The sequence below is a fragment of the Leptopilina heterotoma genome, unplaced genomic scaffold (assembly GCF_015476425.1).
Source record: "Leptopilina heterotoma isolate Lh14 unplaced genomic scaffold, ASM1547642v1 Lhet_201, whole genome shotgun sequence".
In the NCBI taxonomy this organism is placed as follows: Eukaryota; Metazoa; Arthropoda; class Insecta; order Hymenoptera; family Figitidae; genus Leptopilina; species Leptopilina heterotoma.
Window position 1 is genome coordinate 842773 of NW_025110916.1, and position 18742 is coordinate 861514.

General features: G+C 34.9%; 1 protein-coding gene across 4 annotated transcripts in view; it reads left to right on the forward strand.

Moving 5' to 3' along the window:
* LOC122501095 overlaps positions 1-18742 on the forward strand; it is a 532769-nt gene that overhangs the window by 331519 nt on the left and 182508 nt on the right. The window lies entirely within an intron of this gene.

Below are 18742 nucleotides of genomic sequence, written 5' to 3' on the forward strand. Positions count from 1 at the left end.
ACCAGGATTCTATAGTTGGCTCCTCTCGTAACTAGGAAACCTAGTCAATTCCTGGTATACGCGTCCTAGGCATTTTTTTCGGTGCACCTACGAAATTGAATAAAATGATTAATTACTACAATTTACGATTGAACAAAGAAAAAACATATGCTTTCCTTCTTATGTAACCCTTGCCAGTTACAAAAAATTTTATATAGTTCATTAACTGTTATTATTCAATAATAAACACCTCCTAAAAAAAGTGAAAAATTCACAAGAAAATCGTCGAAAACAGTTTTTTTAGTAAAACAGATAAAAGATTTGTTCTCATGGCTTTTAGGTTTTGTAAACAAGAAACTATCGTCTCGGTGCAGTATTATGTAAAATATAATCGCGATTGGTTAATTCGTTTGTTAAATAGGGCCGGTACCCCGTCTTGCCCCACTCACCCCTATAAGTCCCAAAAATCACTTTTTAGTTTTTGTAAATACAACTGTTTTAAAAAATTATTGGATTGGTTTAAAATTTGTTACTTGGGGGTTTCGGGGTCGCTGATTGCGAATATGTTGTCAAAATAAAAAAATCTGTGGAGAGATTCCTAATCAGCGACCCCAAAACCCCTCGAGTAACGAGTTTAAGGCAAATTGAATCGATTTTTAAAAGTCGATCGCCATATTGGATCCAACATTTTGAGTTTTGAAAATCTGACGTCTTATTCGTAATCAGCGATCCCGAAAATCAATTTGTATGCAGGACAACTGTTGAAAAATCAATTTTGACTGTTAATTTAGTTTGTTGTTAGCAATATCGCTATATTTTCGTAAAGTAGAGGGTTCAAGCTTTAATTTAACTAATACGACAAGTCTCTAGCACGTCGAATTTACCCAGCAGAAATTTTCAAAACCTACTAAAAAATGATTTTTGGGTATTTTACCCCCAATTTTCTTAAAATCCTGACGTGATGGGAGGTTTTAGTTAAATGTTAATTCGGATTTAGCGCACCAAAAGCTACGGTAAATGACTTCTCGATCTCAGACAACGGAAATTTTTATTTTTTTGCAGGCTTCTGAAATTATATATACAGTAAGAAAAGCTATCCGTCAGTCATAGGAAAGTATGGGAATCGCATAAGTCTGTCTCACTCCCACTCATGGGATATGACTGACGTGGTAGGTTTTCGTACTGTATATATATTCATATATCCTTCGCGCTACCAAAGATTTTTGTATACGCGGGCTACCGGATGGCCACCCGGGGTGGCCAAACGCTTTTTTACTTTTATATTCCAAAAACGATTAAAATTCATCAAACTTTTTGTATATAACTATGTGTTAATACAATTGCTGTATTTTAATAAAGGTTTTATGCATATTGCAATTGTTTAAAAAATTTGTTATTGCAAAAACATATAATTTTCAAATAAACAAAGAGATTAGAAAATTTTTGAAAACTTTTCTTTTTTTAACGTTACTTAGTATTAAATCAATAAATTAAAGAAAATATTTATTGAAACGAATCATAAATATTAGTAAAAAATTATTTAAACAAATTATTGTTGTTATTTACCAACTTTTTACAGAATACACCTAGAAAGTTGCAGTTTTTTCCTAATTTTGCAATTTATTAAATCTTATATGATCACAAATAAAGAGTAAAAATTGAATTAATATTTAAACAATTTTAAAACAAATTATTGTTGCTATTTACCAACTTTTTACAGAATACACCTAGAAAGTTGCAGTTTTTTCCTAATTTTGCAATTTACTAAACCTTATATTATTACATATTACAATTTATAAACGAATTATTAATTTGTTTAAAAATGGTTTAAATAACAATTCAATTTTGATTTTTTTATTTATAACACAAGTCAACATGAAATTTGCGCCTGACATTTAAGATATTTTTTATGATAGATTTATCGATAGATATGAGGAAAAAAATTATATTTTATCAAAAAGTTTGCTTTTGTATATTGGAGAACGTTTTTACCATATTTTTAAAAATTTATGATTTTCTGAATGAAATGGTCAATCAAAAATCTGTAAAGTACGTAATAAAACGTACTTTACAGATTTTTGATTGACCATTTCATGAGTATTGCATTAGTATGCATGTGCAAAATAAATATATATATTTTTTAAATTTTATTAAAAATGGTGGCTGTGCAGCATTTCATTAAAAAGCGTCTCGTTTCAGGATTCCACGGCCAGACAACTAACGTCCTTAATTTTTGATCTGGAAAAAAACGAAAATGTTTTTATTTTCTATACATCAACAGCTATCGACACACGAAGGTTTTCTTATATTACTTACTTTTATTTTTATCAACAATTTTTAGAATTTTTTTTGTTGGAAATTGTCATTTTTTTGTTCAATCACGCACCATTTTGCAAAAGATCAAAATATCGAAAAATTCCTACGTGTATTGATAGCTGTTGATGTATAGAGAATGACAACATTTTGGTTTTTTTTAAATTAAAAAGTGAGAACGACGTTAGTAAGTTGTTCAGCTATGGAACCCCAAAAAACAGACGTCTTCCAATAAAATTCTGCAATGTAGCCATTATGTAATGAAATTTTTTTGAAAAAATATATTTTGCATATCAATACTCATGAAATAAAACGTACTTTACAGATTTTTAATTTGTCATTTCATTGAGCCAAAAAAAATTCCTAAAATATGCCTAATTTTCGTGATTTCCCCCATTAACATGTTTGCAACTACTACAAAAGCAAACTTTAAAAAGAATATGTATATTTTTCGTTTATTTTAGTGAATAATAAATTGAAAAATCATTATACAAACCCAGGCGCAAAATTTTTTCGTTTTTTTGTTGAGCTGTGTAATCATATAAGGTTTAGTAAATTGCAAAATTAGGAAAAAACTGCAACTTTCTAGGTGTATTCTGTAAAAAGTTGGTAAATAGCAACAATAATTCGTTTAAAAATTGTTTAAATAATAATTCAATTTTTACTCTTTATTTGTGATCATATAAGATGAATAAATTGCAAAATTAGAAAAAGACTGCAACTTTCTAAGTGCATTCTGTAAAAAGTTGGTAAATAGCAACAATAATTTGTTTAAAAATTGTTTAAATAATAATTCAATTTTTACTCTTTATTTGTGATCATATAAGATTAATAAATTGCAAAATTAGAAAAAGACTGCAACTTTCTAAGTGCATTCTGTAAAAAGTTGGTAAATAACAACAATAATTTGTTTAAACAAATAGAAAATTCATTGTAACATCAAAATATGTTGTATTTATTGACATAAAACAATTTTATTGTGAAACTTTCATGATTTCATTTTTATTTTTTTGCAATATATACAAAATAACATCCGAACGTTTTTCAGTAGTGTTGAACATAGTTTTTTAATTGTTATAAATAAACAAGAAGAAATGTAAAAAAAAATTTATTTTTTTTATTTTTCGAAAGTAGATAAAATTTTGTTCAGTGACTTAAAATCGCGATTCGATTGATGCAAAAATCGAGCAGATTTACAACATTATTTATTGCTTGGCCACCCTGGGTGGCCATCCGGTAGCGCGAAGGATATATAGCACTTTAACATGTGACAGACGTGTCCAAATGCAAAAAATCAAAAAGTTTCTTGAAGAAGAGACAATTCGGAACCATAATTATCTATAAAATCTTTGTCTAAAAAATTTTTAGTAACGAAAAATCAGCAGTTTTCTGAATCAAAGCTTCCACACTAAGATAATACATTTTTAAGTTTCCGACTATCTGTATAAGAAATAATTCGAAAAGAGGATCAGGTACGATTTATCAGTTTGAAAATTTGGAATCTGGAAGTCATTTGCAACAACTCCCCACCAAGTTTGTAGCGTTACATTTTAGAATAACCTGCCCACCTCTGAGGAGACCTGTGTTGTTGAATGGAATCAGATGTGGGCGAAGGAGTTTCAATTGCGTTTAATTGGTTTTTACCGCGTGAGTTACGAGTTTTTTCGAGTCTTGTTCGCGAATTTTTGAAGTAAATTGCATTGTTGCTATTTTTTCTTCGTATTTTGCGAATTTTGCGATTTAAACCGTCGTAATTTGTGAAACTGTCGCGATCAAATTGCAAAATTAAGTCAGAATGAAGGGCCGAGTAAATTTTGTCAAGTTGATTTTCTTCTGCAACTTTTTGTTGTAATTTATTGTATAGTGAGCCTATTCTTATAACGAATTCGATTCCTGATTCGTCTTCGAGTTGGACGGCGCGTTGAATTTTATTCGTGATACGTTGATCGTCATTTAACTCACCAAATATCTATCGGAATTTGGTTGAAAATTCATTCCACGTGTTCCAAGAATTGTGAAATGTGGCGAACCAAGTGTACGCGGATTCAGCAAGTACTTGGGACATCGTCGCGAGCGCGTTATCGGGATTGATATTTGAAGCTTGTAGTTTGCGTTCAAATTCATCGATGAATTCGTCTGCGTCGAGCGGTCCTGGGAATTTTAGATCCCAAGATTTTATAATTTTATGCAAATTGTGATTTTGCATATAAAAAATTGGTGGGGGTCTCGTGATAGGTTCCTGTGTGTTAATGTGAGATGTTTCGTAAGGATCGCTGTCAGAAGGTGGAGGGGAAATGAGGGTTTCTGGCGGTTCGGTGAATTGCAGTGTGCGGTTGCGAAGAGTAGCGCGCACGAAAGGTGTTGTGGACAGTAGTGTGGGGGGGGCCGTTGCTATACCCGTACTAAGTGTCGCATGTGTCCCTGTGTTTGTGGTTGTCACTGTAGTAGTGGTACTCGTAGATTGTAGGGATGTAGGTTGTGGTATCTGCTGTGTACTAGCGTGATAACTGTTGTCAATTGATTCCCATCGAGAATCATGCCAAGGGGATGGTGTTTGCCTAACCTGCAATTCCGAAATTTTTTGCAAGAGAGATTCTAACATTTTATTTACTTCTTTTCTATTTTCTTTGAATAAATTGTTTATTTCTAAATGATTAAATGATTAAATGATTGGATTAATTGAAATGTTTCGTTTTTAAGGGTTGTTATTTCTTTTCTATTGTGTTTTAGGTCTTCCAACCGGGCTTCTTGAATTACGCGGCGAGTTTCGTTGTAAAAATTATTTAATTGTTAAGGACGTGTTGGAATTGAAATTTTTGGGGTGGTTCCAGTACCAATTGTTGCAGAGGATGATTTATCCAGATCGCTAGTGCGATTTTCTGGATGATTTTGCGTTTCGTTCATAGCGTTTTCCGTTACTGCGGTGTTTGGGTGTGGAGCCGGTGAAACGTTGTTTATCGCTATCTCTAATGGCGCAGTATCTTTTTCTACTGTAAGCACGTTTTATTCACTTTGCATTGAAGGATTCGGGTGGGGATAATTCGTTTCTGAATTTTTACTTTAATTAGATGGGGGGGTGTCCTGTACATGTTGTTGTTTTTTGCGCGCGATCTGGTTGTGATTCCTCTTTGTTTTAGCGTTCTGTTTCTTTTCGTCATGTGAAAAAAGAAAATTTGTGTTTATTTAATGATCACGAAAAAAAAATTATTTTTTTTAAATTTTGTTAAAAAAGAATTTATTTATTTATTATTTTTCTTTTTAACTTTATATTTGTGACGTATAATTTTAAACTATTTTAATTTTAGTTCAAAGTTTTTGCTTTACGTCAGGCCAAATCCGACGCTTTCAACAAAAAATAATAATATGAAATTTAAGTTAATAAATTTCGCCGTCAGGCGCCAATTAATTTTTAAGCTCAATTAATAAACTACTTGACTCTTTAACAACAACCCGACAAACAACAACACCTCTGAGACGCTCTCAATCGTCAGAGGAAATTCTGCCTGAACAAGTTGGCAAGCAGAAATGCCAACGACGAGACACGACTGGTAAAATACTGGCCCGATACTGACTTACCCCAACGACGCTTCTCGATTTCTCTCTTTCCTAATTCCGGCACGCTCCTTCCAAAGGATTCCTTAGTTGAGGGAAGAGAAATAATCCAACACACAAATAAGTCACTTTTCACAATTTCTACTTTTATTCACAACCCTTTACACAACTCCAGTTCTCTCACACAACTCATAATCTAACACAACTACTTTCAACTCTATCTACACAACTCTCTACGCATCTCTTAGATAACTCTCCTACAAATCTCGTAGGTCAACTGACTGCCAAAATGTCGGCGGAAAAACTAGAGACACCTGTTTCTCGCTTTTCCTACACGTGCTCGGCTTCTTCAACTAGTCTTCTCTCTCGTTCCAACTGTCTCTCCTCTCTCGGCCTCTTTCTAACAATCATCGGCTCTGCCCTCTGCTACTAACTAGCCGCGCGACACACATTCACCACTGATAGTAGGTCACACGGCAGTTTCGACTTTCTAAATTACCATGCCAATTAACGATCACGGTTCAGGGATAATTCCGACAGATGACATGACGATTCAGGATTTCGACAAAATAAAGAACGACAATTCACATCGTCACAATCCCCTCCCTATGACCGGTACTACTCCCAGTAGGACCGTCATTAGCAATGACTAACTACTGTCCGATGTCAATGGCTGGCTCGCTTATTCTAGTATAAGTCTCTCTCATCTTTTATAGAACTTTTTTATCCTATTTTACCTCACTATACTCACGGCTCTCCTCTCTCCGACACACGGCTTTCGAAACTCGACTCTCCTCTCAAATTTTCTGACTACAATGCTTTCTCAGATCTCTAATCTCATAGAAAAAAAAATTTTTTTTTTCTTAGGTTTGGGTCAGCTGTGACTCACCCAATACTCGTCAGCATTGCCTTCAACTACACTTTGACAGAGTAATCTCTCTTTACTCGGTCGGTTCTGGCACGGCTCTCACACAGTTCTCTTTCTCGGCTCTTCTTCTTCCGCTGTCGTGGCCCAAATGTACAAGGCATCTCTATGCTCTCCAGGCACAGCTCTCCAAGACTCTCCGTATTGACACACAATTCTGGCATCTCAAAAAGTTTACTCCTGGTGTTTTGCACACTAGGCATGACTCCACTTGAGCTTGCCTCAGGGGGCATTGTTTGGCATAATGTCCCCGTTGCTGACATTGAAAACAGATCCTCCTGGGACAATCTATGGCCCGATGTCCTATAGAATGATACTGAAAACAAACTCCCATAAATTGCTTTGTTGCCGTTTGTGAACCTTTTTGTTCCACATTTGGCAAACCAACTGGTTTGGCTTTTTCTGACACAATTCCTGCATACATGGCTGGGTATGCAATTTGCATAGGTCCTGGCAAGATTTGTTGTGGGGTGAACTGACTACTTGGCTCTGTTCTGCTGATTTTTGGGCTGCTGTCATAAGTGTCATGGCGTACACATACACTTCCTGGCTTCTCTTTTGTCTTCTCCTCCTTCGCCTTTCTACTCTCCTTGGTAGAGTGGTCCCTACCACTCGACTCTGACTCCTCCTCTGATGTCGCTGCTTCTGATCTCACCATTTTCTTGAATCTGCTTTCCTTCACGGCTGCTGCAGGAAAGCGAATTTTCTGCTTTGGTGGAGGGGGGGTATATCTTTCGTCTAAGTCCCTGGCCTTCTCATAATTTCTCAGGATCTTCTCCATTTGGCTCAACGATTCAAAATACAACCGGTGTAATTGACAGACGTCAATTACACCGGTAATCTGTATGTTGGCGTCAAACCTTTATAGGCGATCTTGACTTGTTTCTTCTGGCTGAGAGGTCACTTCATATGACATAAGATTAATCTAAAGCTGGTCAGATATGGTGAGATTTTCTCCCCTATACCCTGGGTTCTGGCTCTTAGTTCATCTATGACGTCATCATCGTCGACCGTCACCAAATACTCGTTTTTAAAGGCCCTCCGGAATGATTTCCAAGAATTAATTTCACGGCGCAACGACCTAAACCAACTACTGGCGGTTTTCCGAAGGATAATTGACAGTGCTTGCAATATTTCTTGGTCAGAAAACTCTGACCAATCCTTACAGTCTTCCAAGCGCTCCAAGAATTCTTCGGCATTATCGTCATCACCAAAAAAATTTAAGTCCCAGTCCTTCAGTGTTCTAATCACTTTGGACCTTTGGCCGGACTTAATTTCTTTGTTTTTCCCCCCACTACTCTGGCATTGAATTAGGTCACTCTCAGACTCTGACTCACTTGTAGAGTCATCTAAGATTGATCTCCGGCTCTTCCACTTACTTCTCTTCGGTCTGTCGACACTCTTGTTTTCTCTTTGGCACTCTCTACTCACTCTATCACTAACGCTAAGTCTCTCCCTTTCACTACTTCCTTCATTGCTCTCGTCCTCTTTTCCTCTATTCAGTCTGGCTTCTCTCTCCCCTTTTCTCTGCCCTTCTTCTCTAATCTTACCCAATTTCCTAACATGATCTCTTTTTCTTCCCTCTCTACTACACACACTTCTTTCAGTCTCTTTTTTCACTGGCTCTCCATTTCGTGGCACTCTTTGTTGAGTTACACATTCTTTATTCCCGCTACTTTGGCTTGATTGGCTCCTAGGGGCGGGTGTGGGCCTCACTCTATCATTTGTGTGATGTGATTGTGAGGTCTCGGCTACAGGAGTTTTTCCATGTGGGGACACGATGTGCGATTGTTGATGGTGGGTCAATTGATACCCATAACCAATCTCGGACCTACATTGGCTTTGTTGCAACTCCCACCCTCCTCCAGAATACTGGCGGTCTATTTTCTCGGCGTACTCCATGATTTTTCTTATTTCGGGTGACAAACCCAAACGCGCGACTGAATCACGGAGGCTCTGAACATTTGGAGCCATTGTGGCTGACGTGATGGTGTGAGGTGATGTCATGACAGTGCTCGTTGTCATACTTAATTAAGCACTGGTAGTGGTAGAAGATACTGTCGTCATACTGGCTGTTGACATGACTGGGGGTGAGGGGTGTAATTTGGTGTGGACACAACGTTGGTCGGACTAGGTCTACTGTACGATGCTCCATTCCGTGATTTATTTCCCCTACTCCCTAGAGTTTTTCTGGCACTACTACGCTTAATAATCTGGCTCGCCCCACTATCTGATTCCTCATCATCCGCCGATGATATCTGGCCACCTCTATGATACGTGACAAATGAGAATTTTTCAGTTTCCGGCTCTGAAAAGGCTTTAACCTGAAAGATTTTATCGGAATTTCCCAGATCACATCTGTCACTAAATGGCACGTCGCTACCGTCATTCAGGGCTAATCTCATCTCGGCTCTTAACAACCTCTCTGTAAACAAAACGAATTAATTTTAAATTTCTAAATAATAATATTAATAATAATAACAAAAAACTCTAGCTACAATAAATATAAACAACAATTCAAGAAAACTTAATTTTTTATTTTATATTTCTCTCTTTTTTTTATAAACTTATTTATTATTATTATTTTCCACGTTCGCGTGATGCCGGTCGAGGAAAAACTGTCGCTCGAGGAAATCTGACCCCTCTCCTTTGGTGGATTCGTGGCGCCATGGTCCGTCCCATTTTTATTACCTGTAACAAAGAAAACTATCTCCTTCTCCGTCATGGGACCTTTCCCTCTTTCTCTCATGGGACATTTCCCTTATATTTCCATCTGCCACTATTTACAGACCTTTTTTCCAGGTAATATTTTATTACCTTGTGGAACTGTTTTTCTATTCAATAATTTATTCAATAGTTTCTTCGTCTTTAATATTCTCCAATATTTTAATATTACAAATTGTAATGTTTCTTCACCTACACGTCCATACTAACATATACATAATTATATATATATGTATATATAGTACCTTACAAAATTTCTTACAATAGAAGACACAAATAACTCTAAAATTTTTCAACTTTTTTTTTTTTTTAATTTTTATTTAATTATTTTTTTTATTTAATCAACTAAAATGATAACTAAATTCCCTTTTTTTAACTATTCTTTACACTCTCTCTCAAAACTTGTGACGACCCGCTGATATACAATTGGTGTCTCAGTAAATTTTTCACTACTTGACCAATTTGCATGACTTTAATTGTTTCCCATGCTCGGCTTACGCATGGTACTTCAATTAGTTCGCTCATGCGTCTTTTGTAGTCCTGCATCTCGCTAATTTACAGTCTCAAAAGAAAAAGAAATTTTTAACTTTAATGGCAAAGGCACTCTACAATTTTATTTTACGCAAATTTTGGCAGTAATTTACTCATAATTTGTGAATAAATAAATTCTGGCATTGGCAAAATAAATCGACAAACAATCTGGTAATTGAATTTTTGAATTTTCTTGGCAAAAAAAAATTTTGTCTGGCTCTGGCAAATTGAAAATTCAAAAATTTCGGCTTCTGGCTATTGAATTCTGAACTCTCGGCTATTGACAAGAAACTTGTCGGCTTTGGCAAATTAAAGTTAAGAATTCTGGAAAAATTTTACAATACAATGGCAAGTAAATAATTTATAGTCGTGTCTCGGTTCGAGCCTGGCCCCACGTTGGGCGCCAATTTTTGTGACGTATGATTTTAAACTATTTTAATTTTAGTTCAAAGTTTCTGCTTTACGTCAGGTCAAATCCGACGCTTTCAACAAAAAATAATATGAAATTTAAGTTAACAAATTTCGCCGCCAGGCACCAATTAATTTTTAAGCTCAATTAATAAACTACTCGACTCTTTAACAACAACCCGACAAACAACAACACCTCTGAGACGCTCTCAATCGTCAGAGGAAATTCTGCCTGAACAAGTTGGCAAGCAGAAATGCCAACGACGAGACACGACTGGTAAAATACTGGCCCGATACTGACTGACCCCAACGACGCTTCTCGATTTCTCTCTTTCCGATTTCCGGCACGCTCCTTCCAAAGGATTCCTTAATTGAGGGAAGAGAAATAATCCAACACACAAATAAGTCACTTTTTACAATTTCTACTTTTATTCACAACCCTTTACACAACTCCAGTTCTCTCATACAACTCAAAATCTAACACAACTACTTTCAACTCTATCTACACAACTCTCTACGCATCTCTTAGATAACTCTCCTACAAATCTCGTAGGTCAACTGACTGCCAAAATGTCGGCGGAAAAACTAGAGACACCTGTTTCTCGCTTTTCCTACACGTGCTCGGCTTCTTCAACTAGTCTTCTCTCTCGTTCCAACTGTCTCTCCTCTCTCGGCCTCTTTCTAACAATCATCGGCTCTGCCCTCTGCTACTAACTAGCCGCGCGACACACATTCACCACTGATAGTGGGTCACACGGCATTTTCGACTTTCTAAATTACCATACCAATTAACGATCACGGTTCAGGGGTAATTCCGACAGATGACATGACGATTCAGGATGTCGACAAAATAAAGAACGACAATTCACATCGTCACATATTTGAAAGAGAATGATAATTTGTTTTACTCTTTAAAAAAAAATTTCGTGAAAAAGGTAGAAAAGAAAAAAAAAATTGGAAAAGTTATTTATTTAAATAGTATTTCTATTTTGTATAATTTTAATTTTGTATGAATTATTATTTTCGTATGTCCAATATTTTAATTTAGAGAAATTTTAATTTTATGGGTAATGACCAAGCATGTGAGGAACAATGGTGAGCTGTGGATGTAAACACAGCTGCGTTTTGATCGCGTTATTGAAAAACGAATCGGGTGTTCATTGAAAGCAATTTTGGTAAGAAATATTTTACATTGAAGGAAGAATAATATCTCCTATAGTAGTTCTTATTGCGATTTATACAAAAAAAGAATTTTATTTTTAATTTATTTGGCAAAATTAATTAAGAAAGTTTTGTGTAAAGAAGCAGAAAATTACAATTTTACATAAAAAAAAGAATGAGTAATTTTATTACATGTTGTTTAAAAGCAGAAGCATTTTTTTTACAATAGTAGCGAAGCGTAATTATTATTAACTGAAGCAGTTTATTTATTTAGAAGCATTATTTTAGAAGCAATACGTAAATAAATAAAAAAAATTGAGATTGTGCGAGCTATCTCAATGCAGAATTTCTATCGATGATGTGTGCTTGTTTTTTTTGTTGCGATTTTGAAAAATTAATATTTAGAAATTTCGACATTCGCGTATTTTTTGAAAGAAAAAAAAATTTGTTAATTTATTTTATTAATTCTACAAAGTTGATTAACATGTGTTTAATTAACATGTATTTTATATATATATAAAATATATATTAAATATATAATTTAATATATAATTAAAATATATATTAAATTTTGTTATAACATATAAATGACTAATTATTAATTAATAATCAAAAACTATTAATTATTATTGTTTTTTAATTTAAAATTAAAATACACTGAAAATAATTTTTTTTTTAAATCCATATACTTTAGGTAGTAAAGTGAAAACTGAAAATTTAGTTTAAATACACTGAAAAAAAATTGTTTGATTCAAAGAACCGATTAATTGACTATCTCTTTGAGAACCAAATTCTTTCTTAAAAAATCGCGAATTTTGATTTTTACACGGAGAGAAATTTATAGTAGTGGGTAACATAATTGTGGTTAGGGTGACCATCTTTAATGCTACGTATACAGACAGCTATCTAGATAGTCACCGTTACCATCAATATCATCAGGAGTAACATCTTGGTAGTACGGGGTAGCATAACTATATTTTTTTTAGCATCTGTGATGGTTGGCAGTAGCATAATGATAGTATCGTGTAACATCATCTTTTTAACATCAAAATCTGACTATCCATTTCTCTCAGTGTAAGGAAACTTTTCAGGGACAGTTATTGAAGTTTTTTATTTGAAGACCAGTGTCTGTCATACGAAATTTTTCAGACTATGTGAAAATTATTGTTTCAATATTCAGTTTTGAAAATTAAAAAATTTATGCACGAGTTAATAAAAAAATGTTCATGTTGCCTGAAAGCAACACTGGTCCTCAATTGTCAATTAAATATTTAATTGAATCAAATAATATTTATTTGAGTCAATTAAATGGTATTTGCTTTAAATACTGCAATTATTGGTTTCCATTGAATTTCCTCCAATAAATATTATTTGTTTCAAGTAAATATTTATTTGATAATAGTTAATTAATCGGTTATTTGAATAAAATAATTTTTTTTTCAGTGTAATTACATGTTTACTTAGCACTGTTTGTATAGTTAATTTTACTATTTCTTCATGTAGTTAAAAATTTAGAATTCAGTGAACTAAGAAATGTAGTAAAATTGCAAAAACAACTACAAAATCTGATAGCACAAACTACATTTTTTATTCTTTTAACTACTTTTTGATAGTTAATACAAGTTTTTGAATATTATTTGGGACTTATTGAACTAAGCAGAGTAGTTAAAAAGCAGTCAAATCTGCTAGGAATTTTTTTCAATGTGAATTATTTTTAATAATTTTAAATTAATAAAAGTAAAATCAATTAAAATAAATTTAATTAATAATTAGAAATTATCAATTAATAATTGTAAATAAACTTATAACATATATAGTTCTATAAACAACAAATTGGTTTAATAAATAATGAATATAGGTTTTATGAATTACAACTATGGATTTAAATAATGTTATATTATTTTATTAAGAGAAACTAAAATGTAGTTCCAATTTTGGTTTTAACAAGTCATAAATTTTGTTATTGTTAAAATATAATACGTGAAATTATTTTATTCTAAATTTTAAATTAACACTGAGAAAACTGGTTTATTGGACTAAACATCTGGAGGGACAAATCGTTGATATTTGAGAGTTAGGTATTGGATAACAATCTAAATGTTTAAATACACCATTGACAGATATTCGTGCCATTTCTCTTGGAGGGAAAATGAGTTTATAACAGAGGGACAAATTAACCATCTTGAGAAATCCCTTCCTTATCCGGCGCGAAATGAATAAATATGGCAACCTAACCCCTAAATTAAATACATAAAATGTCAGAAAAATAATTTCGCGCGCATCAGATCGTACACATTTTCTGCGCAACTTTTAACCCTCAGATATAATAGGAGAGAATATACAAGTAGATTTCCATTATCAATTCAAAATTTATTTTAGAAGGACTATTCAACTCTCTTCATAAGCAAAGGAAACATACACTTTTTGAACCTCTGAATTTGACTCTCCAGTTTTCTCAGTGAAGTGAGCGGCTTTACCCCGAGTGTATTCCTCACATTTCAGAATAAATTTAATTAAATCTTTTTGAAATAAGACAAAACTATATATGAACTTCGAAGATGGACATCCAATAGCACCTAAAAAAGCACAAAAAAAAATTTGCCAAATAAATTAAGACTCAAAAATAATGATCGAAAAACTTAAAAATCCAAAAAACGTTTTTTTTTCTGACACCTCTAAAAACATTTGATCGCCTCTGATTCTATGTCGAATTTATGAAACGAAACGAAAGTTCGTTAATATAAGTTGAATGTTAAGTATTATTCACAGTACCAATATCTCCATCTTAAGTTGAGTTCATTCCGTGAAATCGCTAGTGAGCGAGTTTACCCTGTGTGACGGCAGGCCTAAATTCACGTAATTCTCCGCTAGGGAAAAACACTACGTAACTCTTCGTACGGAAGTAACTAGGTAATAGCGCTAGGATTCAAAATTAATATCAATATAATAATTGAATTTTAATGTAAAATAAAAACGCATGCATTTATTTGCTTATTTCCGTAAAGAATTTTATCACATGCAAAAAATCTAAAGAACGAAATAGAATGGCAACCAAACATGTGCTGCTTTTTGAAAAGGAATAATAGTTAAAATTACAGATGTTGAAATAGTCTGCGAAAATGAGGCAAATGTCACGTAGGACACAAAAAATTAGAATTGAAAAGAAACAGAGTTTATTTCTATAAAAAAATAGCCTTTTGAGAAATACATATTTCCGAACTTCGAAACCGTTGGGAAAACCAACGCTTCTGCGCGTTGGTAGCAATTGACATACGCAACGCGTTTAATTCCGCAAGATGGAAAGATCTCATCGAGTCGATGGAAAAGAAAAACATGCCGCCCTACTTGTTGCGGATAATGGATAATTATCTTAGCGACAGGTGGGTTATATATGAGGGAGACACCTGCACTCTCAGGGAAGAGATGCAGCGTGGGGCTCCTCAAGGCTCGAGGGTGGGTCCATTTGTATGGAATGTATCTTACGATGATTTTCTGCGAATGGATCTGCCCGAAGGTGCGATGATTATCGGCTTTGCGGACGACGCGTTGTTCGTGTGCACTGCTGAGAGTGAGGAGGCTCTTGGGACATTGGTGAACGAATGTCTGCGACTAGCAAAAAGCTGGCTGGATACCAGAGGTCTTGAAATGGCCCTGGAAAAGACCGAGGCACTGCTAGTCACAGACAGACGTGGTTATGAGCTCCCACGAATCGTGATAGACGGATTCGAGGTCAAGTGGAGTAAACAAATTAAATACCTTGGTGTGGAGTTGGATGGAAGGTTAAACTTCCACCACCACATGGCTACGGCGTCGAATAAGGCGATCGAGTGTGCGGCTAATCTTTCACGGTTAATGCCAAATGTTGGCGGACCCCGTGAACAAAAAAGAAGACTGGTGGCGAGTGTCGCCCACGCTAAAATGCTCTATGCAGCACCAGCGTGGGCCCCATCCCTGAGGAGTAAAAGATGTGTTACCATCTGTGAAAAGATACTGTCGGCGCAGAGATCGATAACAACGCGTATCATCTCTGCATATAAGACGGTATCTACGAGTGCTGTGCAGGTCCTTGCAAGTGTCCCGCCAGCAGATCTCTTGGCGAGGGAAAGGGAAGAAATGTTTCTCTTTTCTAAAGAAAGCAGTTCCTGGGATGAGGAATTAAGACCAAGCAAGGGCCTGATCCGCAAAGAAGCGAGGCACAGGCTCATAGAAAGATGGCAAGAAAGATGGGATGGTGAGGAAAAAGGTCGATGGACTTATCGCCTTATCCCGGCACTCGCCACCTGGATAAATAGGAAACACGGTCAGGTTTCCTATTACTTGACTCAGGCGTTCACAGGTCACGGGTGTTTTAACTCGTACCTGTGTCGCTTTAAATTACGCGAGAACGAGGTGTGTGCATATTGCCAGTTCCCTGAGGACAACGCGGAGCACACCCTCTTCTCATGCAAAAAATGGGACTTGGAGAGGCGGGCCATGTTCGAAGGTGTAAACAGTCAAGTTACACCGGAGAATATGGTATCGCTGATGACCCAGTCGGAAGAGAATTGGCGGCAAGTCGAGAACTTCATAATCTCGGTTATGTCGAGGAAGGATCTCGACGGCCGCCAAAAAGCGTAATTTAAACAGCTTTTAATTTGTTTGTTTGTTTTTTATTAATTTATTTTGTGATTTATTTGTCCCTATACATTTTTTTTAATTTGTTTTGTTTTTTTATTCATCTTTGTACAATTTTATGTTTTCAATATTTTATACGCGTTTATTTTTATTTTTTTTTATATATCCGTTTATAATTTTATCTTTTGACTTTTTAAACTTCTTAAAATTTTTGTTTTTTATTGTTGTTGTGCTGTTAATTCCGCTTTTATATTGAAATAGTTTTAAATTTTTTAACTATTGACGCAGGAGAACCGCAGACACAGAACAAAGTCGCAGCAGCGATAGAGTTGGAGCGCCTCCCTCGAAGGCTAAAGTCTTACGACAGTTCCGAGGGAGGGTAAAGGGCTCCAAAAGAAGGGTTACGGGTTTTAGTGGGTCGGGCTGGTAGTAGGTCGCCAGTTTATTAAATTATTATAACATTTATTTATTTATCCTTTTTTTTAAATTCCCTTTTTTTTATTTTACCAACCCCACATAACCTTGGAGTGCGGAATCCAAGGTATCTGTAAACAGATTTCCCAAAATTCCCTAAGCAAAAAAAAAAAAAAAAAAAAAAAAAAAAATAATAATAATAATATAATAATAATAATAATAATAATAATAATAATAATAATAATAATAATAATAATAATAATAATAATAATAATAATAATAATAATAATAATAATAATAATAATAATAATAATAATAATAATAATAATAATAATAATAATAATAATAATAATAATAATAATAATAATAATAATAATAATATAATAATAATAATAATAATAATAATAATAATAATAATAATAATAATATAATAATAATAATAATAATAATAATAATAATAATAATAATAATAATAATAATAATAATAATAATAATAATAATAATAATAATAATAATAATAATAATAATAATAATAATAATAATAATATAATAATAATAATAATAATAATAATAATAATAATATAATAATAATAATAATAATAATAATATAATAATAATATATAATAATAATAATAATAATAATAATAATAATAATAATAATAATAATAATAATATAATAATAATAATAATAATAATAATAATAATAATAATGAGGGTAAACTCTGTGAAGAGATACCGGGATGCACTCCCTTTGCGGAAACTTCCTGCTATCTTGGAGAGACACATCGACCTCCACGTCCGAACATACATGTTCACGTGCCCTTGGATATCATAGACGTCGCATCAATGCTCCGGCAATGCTATAACGTCTATGTAACTAACGGAGGCGGTTCAGGGTCCATCTTGGCCAGATGGTAGTACCCTGTTTAGGCTCGATCGTTCCCTCGATACGGGGCAAAGAATAAAAAATGAAATGGATAAAGAATCAAACAAATTACTCCAAGTGGGTACCTCTGTAGAGGGTAATCCCACCACCGATTCTGATCGGGTTGAAGCCCCGGTAGTCGGTGCAGACGGCTCCAAGGATTTTGGAGGGAGCCAAAGCAAAAATTCTGAGGATGTGGGACTTAGCAGATTCGAAGAAAATGTTTTAGAACAGGTCGATCTGATCCCAAAAATACTTGACAGCATGTGGCGTGCTTGCAGGAAACAAAGAAACATTAGCAAGGACGTTCAGGATGGAATGGTGGAATTGGGGAAGGTGCACGAGGTGCTTCGCAGTAACCTGCGTTTTATACCTAGGCCCCTCATTAGCCCAAGCAATCCAAAGTCGAATTCTGAAATTCCTAGATCGATGTCGCACGCCACATCTGGCGAGAGCAAGCCCATCGACCCAAAAAAGCGCCCTAGAGAGTATGAAGGTCCGGAGACTGATTCTACTGTGACCACTCCCAAGGGTAAGAGGGTTAAGAGCAAGGAGACCAAGGCAAACCCTACTGTTATGGAGACAGAGGTGAGTAAGGCTGCTTCGGCCAGGGTTGCTTCTTATTCGGAAGCAACTGTGGTAAATAAGCCTGAAAACGAAAAAGACTTTGAAACCGTCTCCAATAGGAAACGGGAGGCCCGTAAGAGAAAGGCCTTGAAGAAAGCGGAGGAAAGGGAGCGACTTCAAAAACGCCCCCCCAAAATTAGAACAACGGAGGCAATAAAAATTGTGGCCCGGAAACCAGAGACCTACCATGATCTCATAAAACTGGCAACAACTTCGGTAAAGCCAGAGGAAACTGGCACAGAGATTGTGAAAATTAGGAGAACTCTTAAAAAAGAGGTTCTTGTTGTGGTAAAAAAGGGGGGTGAAACTTCAAAGTTCGCTCAGAATCTTACCTTCGTTCTTCAGGACAAGGCCGAGGTTACGGCCCTTGTCAGCAAAAAGACCCTCGAAATTCGGGAACTTGACGAAACAACTGCAGAGGAGGACGTTTTAACCGTCTTAAAGCAGAAGTTGCAAAAGCCCGAATTGGATGTGACTTGCCGACTTCTGACACGTTTTGGTGGTACAAAAGTGGCACTAGTACGCTTGAGTGAAACCGACAGCGAGAGTCTGCATAAGCTGGGCAAAGT